The sequence below is a fragment of the Equus asinus genome, chromosome 24 (genome assembly GCF_041296235.1).
Source record: "Equus asinus isolate D_3611 breed Donkey chromosome 24, EquAss-T2T_v2, whole genome shotgun sequence".
In the NCBI taxonomy this organism is placed as follows: Eukaryota; Metazoa; Chordata; class Mammalia; order Perissodactyla; family Equidae; genus Equus; species Equus asinus.
Window position 1 is genome coordinate 51,749,415 of NC_091813.1, and position 10,744 is coordinate 51,760,158.

A 10,744-nucleotide genomic window follows, 5' to 3' on the forward strand; every position below is an offset into this window, starting at 1 on the left:
TCCATTTTACAGTTGAGAAAATTGAGGCCTGAGGAGGTTTAAGAAGTTTCTTGGATTTGCACATATAGGAGGTAGCAGAATTGGGCCTGAAATCCAAATTTACCCAACTCTAAAGTCCATAACCTTAACATTGACATTGACATTATCCTGCCTTTAGTCAGGTAACGTTTCCAGAGGGTCATTAGCATTCTTTCTTTCTTTTTTTGGACTGGAATATCTAATTAGAATGGTTCTGCTCCTTTCAGGGAAGAAATGTACTTTATTTAGCTCTATCAATTTCAAGTTTGGAGTCCCCACCCATGCCACCCCACCCCACAAAAACAATAATCAAACACAGGAGAGAAACAATCCCTGAACTACAGGAGATCGCATTCCAATTGCTGTTATAACTAATCATTTCTCAGTTTGGGGATTTGAATAAAGCTCTTGAGGATAATGGCAATATTTTAAGTGTATTAGTATGAGTTGCAATAGTACCATTCCTTAAGTAAATTTACATTGCACCAGCTATTTCTCAGAATATATGAAATATACCGTCTACAAGTTAAAGGAGTTACCAGGAAGAGATCAAAGACGGAATAGGGTTTGGGCAGTCTGCTAAGCTTGCTTTTCTTGGGAACTAAAATTATCTTTATGACATTGAACTTGGGTTTTCTTGTTTACCTAAAGACAGGTCATTTGGTCAATATGTTTGACTAATCAGACTGGTCTTCCCTGATCTCTGGAATTGTGAAAAGTTGATCCAATTAAGTCCCTTTAACATGTGTGAAATAACTAGACTTCACTGCACTATTCTAATCATGAAGACCACCTTGTCCACAAGATAACTGTGCCCTGTGATTTTCTCTCTTCTCCCTGGGAGCATCCTGACAGCAAACAAGAATTAATGAGTTAAGAGGGGATGCAGCCCATCTCTGGACTTGGACTTTGAGTTTTGAGCTTTGAGCTGCTCATGAGCTCAAATTTTCTTTGTGTCTCCAATTTTGGCTTTAAAATTCATACTGATTTAGGATTTTACTCCATAACAAATTTTAATATAAAAAAAAAATCAGTGAAAAGTTGAATTAACACTAGGCCCACCTACTTCCAGACTTAAGTGAGATTATACTTGAGTTGTTCAAGACATTTTCAATTTGATATTCTGATTCTTAGCCAAGAACTTCTAAATTGATACATTATAATAAAAACAAGAAGAATATAAAACGATAACAGATAAAAATGAAGCCCAGTACCTTGCAGGTGACACAAAAATGTTTGTGGGTGATGAATATGGGTATCATATTGGAAAAATGTTAATGTCAAAAAATCAGAAAAATAACTTTATAGATTTTTTGGTAGCTTATGCAACCCACATGGGAAGCATGGGGTCCTCATTAAGCCTTAGGAGCACAGGGATGTTAATTACCAGTAAAATTTGCCCCAGATATTAGTCTTACCCAACCACGTGCACTGTGTGTAGCCAAGATGGCTGTGTGTTCCAGAGTGATGTGTAGTGTGATAGCACAAAGCAGATCAGCTACTGTAGTCATTATGGTGCCTTTTCAGTTGCTTTTATATCTGCCCTGAATTTTCACTGAAACATTCACTCCAAAACCCTGCCCCAACTGTTTTTTTTTTTTTAAAGATTTTATTTTTCTCCTTTTTCTCCCCAAAGCCCCCCAGTACATAGTTGTATATTTCGTTGTGGGTCCTTCTAGTTGTGGTCTGATGAGCAGTGCCATGTCCGCGCCCAGGATTCGAACCAACGAAACACTGGGCCGCCTGCAGCGGAGCGTGCGAACTTAACCACTCGGCCACGGGGCCAGCCCCCCTGCCCCAACTGTTTTGAGGGGACTTCTCAACAGCTGATCCACTCAGGTCCTTTATTTCAAGGGTTATAAGAGAACCAGGATGTCTTTCCTATGCCACCTCCATTCTGAATCTCTGCTTCCATCCTAGAGGAAACTGAATAGTCAGTTTCCCAGAGGAAGAAGAGAGCCTGTAAGTGAATCTCAAGCAACCCAGCTGTGAGGGCTGTGGCAAGAGAGCTGCCGCTCTGTTCACCAGGACAAGCGCTGCCCCTGTCAGGAGTGGACGTTCTGTCTAGAGGGCCAGGTGCACAGTCTTCCAAACTCCCAAGACTTGGGTTGCTGGACACCAATTCAGACTTTGGACACTTCATTCTGTTCAGACTTTACTGCAGCACTTGGAAATGTCAACAAACAAGAGAGTCTAGTGAAAATAATTCTATACCAATACACAGTGTAAACATTCATTGCTCCCCTGCTTAAAACACTTTGGTGCCTTCCCATTTCTCTTAGAACTGTTAAATTAATTTAACAAGGAATCCATTAGACTGAAGTGGCTCTAATTCTTTGGTGCCCTACATAAGCAAACCAAAACCTGAGCCTGTAAATGCCTCAAGGTCAAGAATTCAAAATCTAAGTATAACCAATCACAACAGCCAACTAGGCTTTAAGTTATAAACAATCAAGCAATTTTCTTTCTTTACTTCCACCTCTTCTCTATGAAAGGCTTTCCCCTAGCTTTGGTCTAGGGGGGGTGTTCCTAACCTCTTCCGGTTTGGTGCTGTCTCATTCAAATTGATGTTTGCTCAAAGAAACTCTTAAAATTTTTAATTTGCCTCAGTTTATATTTTAATAGTGCGATCTAAAATCCCTAAAATTGATGTGGTTTACAAAGCTGTCCTCAACCCACCTGTTCAGCTTCTCTCCCTCTGCTCTCCTCCTGTATCACCCTCCAACCAACCAGAACACGTTCCGGTTCCTACCCTCCCCAGTGGGCCTTCCCCCATCAATCCCCACTGCCTGGAAGACCCACGCCTTTCTCCATCTCACTCATCCTATTCATCTCTCACATCACTTCCCCAGGGGCGCCTTCACTGACCCCTCAGACTAGGTTTGGTTTCTTCATTACATGGTCCCCTGGCTCCTTGCAGGCTCTTTTTGCTCATAGTTGGCACACTTGTAATTATTTATTGATTGATTACTCTTTAATTATTTGTCTAAAGGCTGCAATCCACACTAGATTATAAATCCCTTGAGAATAGAAGTTTTCACTGCTGATTCCCTAAACAGTTATTTTAGCTAATACGTTGAACCATGTGAAAAGACTGATATTTGAACATCTTGACCTTAAAAAATGTCAGTTTTCATATGATTCAACCTAATAACTGCTCAACAAATATTTATTAAATAAATACATTTAAAAACCATTCACTGTGGTTTTAGACTTTCTTAAAGTGTTTCATCAGCTATTAGTGTTAACTGTTATTAAAAGACTATCCTTAAGGTATGCTGATTTTTTTTATCTTATTGAGTTTCACTGGGATTTTTCAAAGTTAAATACATTAACAAATTCCCAAAATGGGTCCTATTTAAAGCACAAGTTCAGCAGATTCCCTCAGCTGCTTCGATCTTAGGTGGATTATCTATTCAGATGGATTTTCCTCATTCTCCTGTGAGATTTAGCTCAGTTATCTCTTGAGCTCCCTGGAGCCCTTGCAGGTGAGTTTTTTTTGTTTTTTTTTGTTTACAGTTTCATTTCCTGCAGAAAGAGGCTGGCTTTTTGGTGAGGATGATTGACCCTGAGCTAACATCTGTTGCCTATCTTCCTCTTTTTTTCTTTTCTCCCCAAAGCCCCAGTACATAGTTGTATATCCTAGTTGCAGGTCATTCTAGTTTCTCTATGTGGGATGCTGCCTCAGCATGGCTTGATGAGCAGTGTGTACATCCGCGCCCAGGATCCGAACTGGCGAACCCCAGGCCACTGAAGCAAAACACGCAAACTTAACCACTCGGCCTCGGGGCTGACCCCTGCAGGCGAGTTCTCCGTGATTTCCTTCTGACCTGCGGAAGGAGGAACCAGGGCCAGATCTAGATTTGGCACTGCCGCCCCCACTCCCACCCTGAGCATCAGGATGGACAGTGATGGCCAGGAACCCTTCCTCAGTTTCCCTCCTGAAGTTGATTGACTGCTTAAGACTGTAACTCGTTCTGTCACCCGGAAGACCCTCTCCAGAAATGCCTTGTCCACACCCCCCAAACATTTACAACTCCACAGAACTCTTGTGATTCAAGCACAACAAAAAATTAGTGGTACGGTGATGCCAAGTCTGAGGCATCTGAGTTAAGGCCTTTCCAAGGCACTTTAAAAACAATCCGTTTTATTCCTCCCACAGATTCACCACCTCAGAGACTTTGAGTGAGAGGAATATTGAGGGAAGAAGACATCCAGGAGAATGGGGAGAGGCAGTAACAGGGGAAGATGACAAACACTGCATCGAATTCTGTCCCCTATCCCAACGGCTCATTGCTACTAATTAACTGGTTTGCTCACCTCAAGTAAGCATTCAACAAGCACGTCCTGTGTGCCAGGCCTGTGGCAGTTGGTGCCTGTGAGGACTGGCTTCCTGCCTCACGAAGCCCACATCTAGTGAAGCAAGGTAAAGAAGAGGGGATTGGATGATACTAGAAAAAGAGGGACAAGCTGAAAGAAGTCAACCGAAACTTCTTGTTACTAAAACTTAAAACCATTGTTAATTGCCCAAGTTTTGGAGTACTAGAGAAATGAGTGCATCTTAAATATAAGGCAAAAGGTAGCAGTATGAATCATAAAATGAAATAATGCCTAGTGGCTGGCCAGAAGAAAACAAAGATGAAGGAGGAACAAATAGCGTAAGAAGAAAGGAGCAGGTTCTTCAGGAAGAAGATTCTCGAGAATATCACAGCCTGTCCATCATCCAGCCTCAGGAGCTGCCCAAGGTCCTGGGGCAGAAAGCTTTCCCAGCAACAATCTGCTGATTTGAATTTCTAATGAATGGCAGCTCTAAGGAGCTCATTGACATACTGAGACCACAGCCAAAAGACAAAAGCCCCAGGGGCCCTGGCAGGGGAGGCACTCCTTCACCCAGACTCAGCACTTGGTCGGTACCTGGGGTGACAACAATAGAAAAAGAAGTGTGAACATAGCCACGAGAATCCAGTCTCAGGAGGCCAACGAGACCCCTCAAGACCTGCACTCCTGTACTCCTTACAACTCAACTCAGCCAGCACTGTTATCAAACCCATTTCTCAGTAGAAGAAATCGAGGCTTGAGCAGTTAAGTGATGGAGCCAGGAGTCGGACCCAGATGTATCTGACACTAAATCTCCAAATATCTAAACAAGCAAAGGTTGCATCTGAAATTGGGGCCTTCCTAACCCTCTTAAATCCTCTTCAAGTTAATTGATTCCACACTTTACAGATTCGAAAGGAGTTAGTCATGGCAACTTTTACACATGAATTCTTTTTCGTTTATTTCCATACTACTTATTGTCGTTTTTGCTGACAGTCTGCTGCAGTGGAAGCATGACACCCAGGATCTATTTATTTTTTTTTTAGACAGCTTTATTGAAATATGGTTCACATGTGACACAATTCACCCAGTTAAATGTGCTGTTCAATGGCTTTTAGTGTATTCACAAAGTTGTGCAGTCATCACCACTACCTAATCTGAGAACATTTTCATCAGCCAAAATAGAAGCCCCTGCCCATTAGCAGCCATTCCCTATTCCCCCACCCTCCAGCCCTGGCAACCAATAATATACTTTCTGTCTTACGGATTTGCCTATTCTGGACATTTCATATGAATGGAATCATACATGTGGCCTTTTCTGCCTAGCTTCCTTCACTTAGCATGATGTCTTCAAGTTTATCCACATTGTAGCACGTGTCAGTGCTTCATTCCTTTTTATTGCTGAATAATATTCCATCCTATGAATATAGCACATTTGATTTATCCACTCCACAGCTGACAGACTTTTGGACTGCTTCCATTGTGGGACTATTATGAATAATGCTGCTGATAACATTGGCTTCACTTACTTGCAATTCATCAGACTCTCCTTTTCCCCTAAAGAGCTTACTGTGATCTCCCGTAAGTCTGCGACAAACTCCTAGAAACGAAGAACACTAAAATCACTGGGCGAGACAGCACTACGTGTGTCATCCTTAGGGCGATCAACTTTTCCTGGCTTGCCCAGAACTTCCTCATTTTTAGCACTGAAAGGCCTTTGTCCTGGGAAAATGTTCAGTTCCAGGCAAACCAGAACAGTTGGTCATCTAGACTGGGACTTGGCCCAGAAGGCAATTCTAGAAAAGCCCACTTCCTGGGATAAGTTTTGTGGTTTCTGGTGAAGGTATAGTTATATTTTTAAACAGTGGCTTAAGCAGTAACTATCATTTTATATACTTTCATTTTAGCAGGAACCAATGAGGAACAAGGCCTAGAAATTTCACATATACTCATTTCAAAGTTATTACGTTTTGTGTGTGTGGGTGACAATTTTTAAAACTTTATTTTTTGGAAGAGTTTTAGGTTCACAGCAAAATTAAGAGGAAGGTACAGAGATTTCCCATATACCCTCTGTCCCCACACATGCATAGCCTCCCCTATTATCAAAAACCCCCGCTCGATTGGCACATTTGCTACAATTGATGGTCCTGCATATTTTTTAGGCAGGATCCTAGTTAATAATTAAATGACCTCCCTAAAAGCTGAAAAGCCTCATGTCCACAGGGTGGCAGTGTGACACCCCACAAACCCAAACAGAATTAAAGTAAAAGCTCTATTGATGAAACCTTATCTTTCATTTGAACTATGTAGTTTTACAGGGAAATGGATAAGGCCAATCAACCACCTGTGAGATGGATGGCTCTGTTTTACAGTAGGAAACAGCCAAATCTGGTTAACTATTGATGTCTCCAAACCACAGGCTTAAGACAAGAAATACAAATGTAATCAAAGAGTTGATTAAAGGCTGTTGGTTCAAGCCTTTTTTTATTGCTTCTGATGGAATTATAGACTCTTAGGAGCCTTACAAATCACAAATTCAATGTTTTCCACCTTTTTTCCACCAAAAGACACAGAACGGGGCACGTTTTCAGATGGTATACATGCCCATGACATTTCATGGAATGTAACTTTACCCCTTTCCCTCCACTTAACAAAGGATATAGAAATTCAGATGAGTGACAGGGATATTACGAGGATAATCTCGAATCTTCTCTATTTTTAAGTTAATCATTCATAGCTTCAATACTTGATTTTTAAAAATAAATTATGACAAAAATGGCAAGCAATAGGATATATTGGAGTATATGAGGAAGCCATTTGGTGTAAACCTAAGTCGGCCTGACTTTGTTTTTCCAAAAGGGGCTGACTGTGGCTGTTGAGCACGCATTGTATATCTGCTTTAAAACATTTCCTATGGCAAGAACAAAGGCCGTTGAGATAAAGGTACAACTTCCCCCCACATTGGCATTTCCTTAGGGATAAGAATCTTTCCTCAGGCTAGGAACTGATTGCTGTGCTCACCTTTGACCACCCAGCTCACCTGTGACCACCCAGCTCCAGACAACAGAACTGCCACCCTGCTGTGTTCACGGAGACAGCAGACCTACCTGCTGTTTCCATCAATCACTGTGCCGACAGAGCGGTCTGGAGACTATTGTAAAAGGGACATTTCAACCATATGTGAAACATCCTGTTTGGGGGTATATAACCACTCTGTGCACCCCACTTCTTTGGTGCCCTTTCTTCCTTCAGGAAGAAAGGCCCCGGGCCATGGTCTTCAGATTTTAGCTCAAAATAAACTCTCTCAAATTTTCATTTATAGATTTGTTATGGATTATTTTCATCAACAATTATTTTTACACGATTTATACCAATCTGGACACATGAATGTGTTAAAATTCTTAAAGTGAGAAAACATAGTTCTAGTACAACCTCTCTTTGGGTGCTAAATCTCCTTCTAGAATATTCTTAACAGTTATCTATCTAGGAAAACAATTACCTTTAATTTGCATTGGCTCCATTAGCATTAACCCAGTGTTTGTGGACTATATTCACAAACTACATATATGTCCTATTCACATTAAGAAAGGAATCGAGAAGAAAATATATACTTTTTCCTGCAAACAACAACAGACTTGGGATTTGGAAACTGTTTTATTATTTGTTCCCGTCATTAAAGGTTGGGGTAAAGGGACGTATGGGCTACTTTCTTGCACATGACAAAAAGACAACACTGAAATTGCTAAGAAAAGCAGCTTCCGTGTTACAATTTCTAACTGGTGCACCAGGCCAGCTAATAATGAAGCGCCACAGATTCAGCTGCATAAGGCTAAATTAGCAAAGGGGGAAGGAAAAAACACAGACTAAGTATGAATCGAGTGACATATCCACAGGCTCTTCCTTTTTTATGTCATGTCACAACGTCCACGGAATGAAGAGCAATCTGATCTCTAAGGGCTCCTCATGCTGGAATCTGTTTTCTTCTAGGAGTCTTCCGTCCTAGTCTTACTTTGTCTTTTGTTTGCCCATGCTGACTCAGGCGTTATCATGGCATTGCTGAAATTCAGATGTGTAGACAGTGAATAGCTAATCTAAGAGAGAATAAGATAGCATACGTTTAAATCCTTATCCTGCTCTGCCTATGAACTTTTGTTTTGAGACTAAATGCCCGTTTCTCCAACTCTTCTCAACACAACCACCGAATAATCACAATTAGATTGAGTGGAGTCATTTTTGTTTGTTTTTTAACATTGTTTTTAATATTAACAAGGCCCACCAGGACTGCAATCCACTTACTGCAGAGGATCTTTTAGGCATAAAATATGTGTTTCAGACTGTGAAAGCTGCTTTCCTCAAAAACATTAACGTATTGTCTGGGTTAAATAACATGCTCTTTAAATCATATTGCCTGATATGTGTGAAGTGATCGGTTGCTAAGTAGTTAATACAATTTCTCTCTCTTCTACAAGAGGCCAGGGACTTCCCACTCACAGAGTTTCTCAATAGATCCTGAAGTGTATGTAATAACTTCCTGTTGGAGAGAATGCGCTGCACAAGCGCCCTTCTGATGTGAATGATGCTTTTGAGAGCCCCGTCTTTGATGTTTCTCTTAGGGATGATTGCTCACCTTTATAACAGATTTCAAAGGCCCATTCAGATAAACAGCCTGTTTTGAGTTGCCCTGGAATGCAATGTCAGCCTTCTGAGTTCATTAAATTTTGTCCCCAGAAACTTCCGCTTGAGTTGCCTGTTGGGACCACTGAGAGTCTGAACCGCTAACAGAGGCCTTGAAAGTCAAACCAGAGCTGCCCGAAGGTGACAGTCAGAATAGTTATATGACTTATTGAGTGCTTTATGAACAAAGCTAGCTTCTAATCCTCACAACACTGCAAAGTGGATGTTATCCACAGGGGCAGAGGAGGAAACCGAGGCTGGGAGGCTCAGTGACCCACCCAGTGTGGAGCGTGGTTTGGACCCGGCCTAATTCTGCCGCAGCACAGTCTCCTGCTGCTGGGGCTCCTCACCCAGAGACGACAGGGGCTTGTCTGGGAAACAGCCGCATCCCTACCCCAAGATGCAGCACAGCAGAGTGACAAGGGTCACGGGCCCTAGCTCACAAGGGAGAAAGCTGGAGAGCGCTGGCCCCAGCCCTAGAACGACTAAGACAGAATACTTGCCCTCCATCAGAATATAATCACTGGGGTTTGTTTGTTTTAAGGTCTCTTGGTTTTATTTATTTTTATTGTGATAAAAAAGTACATAACATAAAATTTGCCATCTTAACAATTTTTAAGTGTTAACTATACGCACATTGTTGTATAACAGATCTCCAGAATTTTTTGATCTTGGAAAACCAAAACGCCATAAAACAACTTCCCATTTTCTCTTCCCCTCGACCCCTGGCAACCACCATTCTACTTTCTGATTCTAAGTGCTTGACCAGTTTAGATACCTCATTTAAGTGGAATAATGCAGTATCTGTCTTTTAGTGACTGGCTCATTTCACTTAGCATAATGTATTCAAGGGTCATCCATTTTACAGCATATCACAGAATTTTCTTTTTTTTCAAAGGCTGAATAATATTCCATTGTATGTGTCTATACCACATTTTTAAACTTGAGATATAACTGACATAGAACATTGTGTAAGTTTGCAACATGCTGATTTGATACATTTATATATTGCAATATGACTTCCACCGTAGGGTTAGCTAACATCTCTATGATGTCACATTGTCTTTATCTCTTTATCTGTCAATGGACATTTAGGTTGCTTCCACCTCTTGGCTGTCGTGAATAATGCTGCAGTGAACACGGGTGCATAAATCTCTCTTCAGGATCCTGTTTTCAATTCTTTTGAAACCAGAAGTGGGATTACTGGATCATATGGTAATTCTGTTTGTGACTTTTTGAAGACCCTCCATACTGCTTTCCATAGTGGCTGCACCATTTTGCATTCCTGTTAACAGTACACAAGGGTCCCAGTTTCTCCACATTCTCACCAAGACTTGTTATTTTTTGCTTTTTTGATAGTGGCCACGTTATTTTTATTTTCTATTTTTTTGAGGAAGATTAGCCCTGAGCTAACATCTGCTGCCAATCCTCCTCTTTTTGCTGAGGAAGACTGGCCCTGAGCTAACATCCGTGCTCATCTTCCTCCACTTTATATGTGGGACGCCTACCACAGCATGGCTTGACAAGCGGTGCCATGTCCACACCCAGGATCCGAACCAGCCAACCCCAGGCCACCAAAGCAGAATGTCTGCACTTAACCACTGTGCCACTGGGCCAGCCCCCCACATTATTTTTTATTATAGATATCCCTGACTCTTCTCCTTCCCTAACCCTGCCCTATTTCAAGGTTCTTTCTACTCTATTCATTTCTGTTGCTTGAATTTTTTGTAAATCT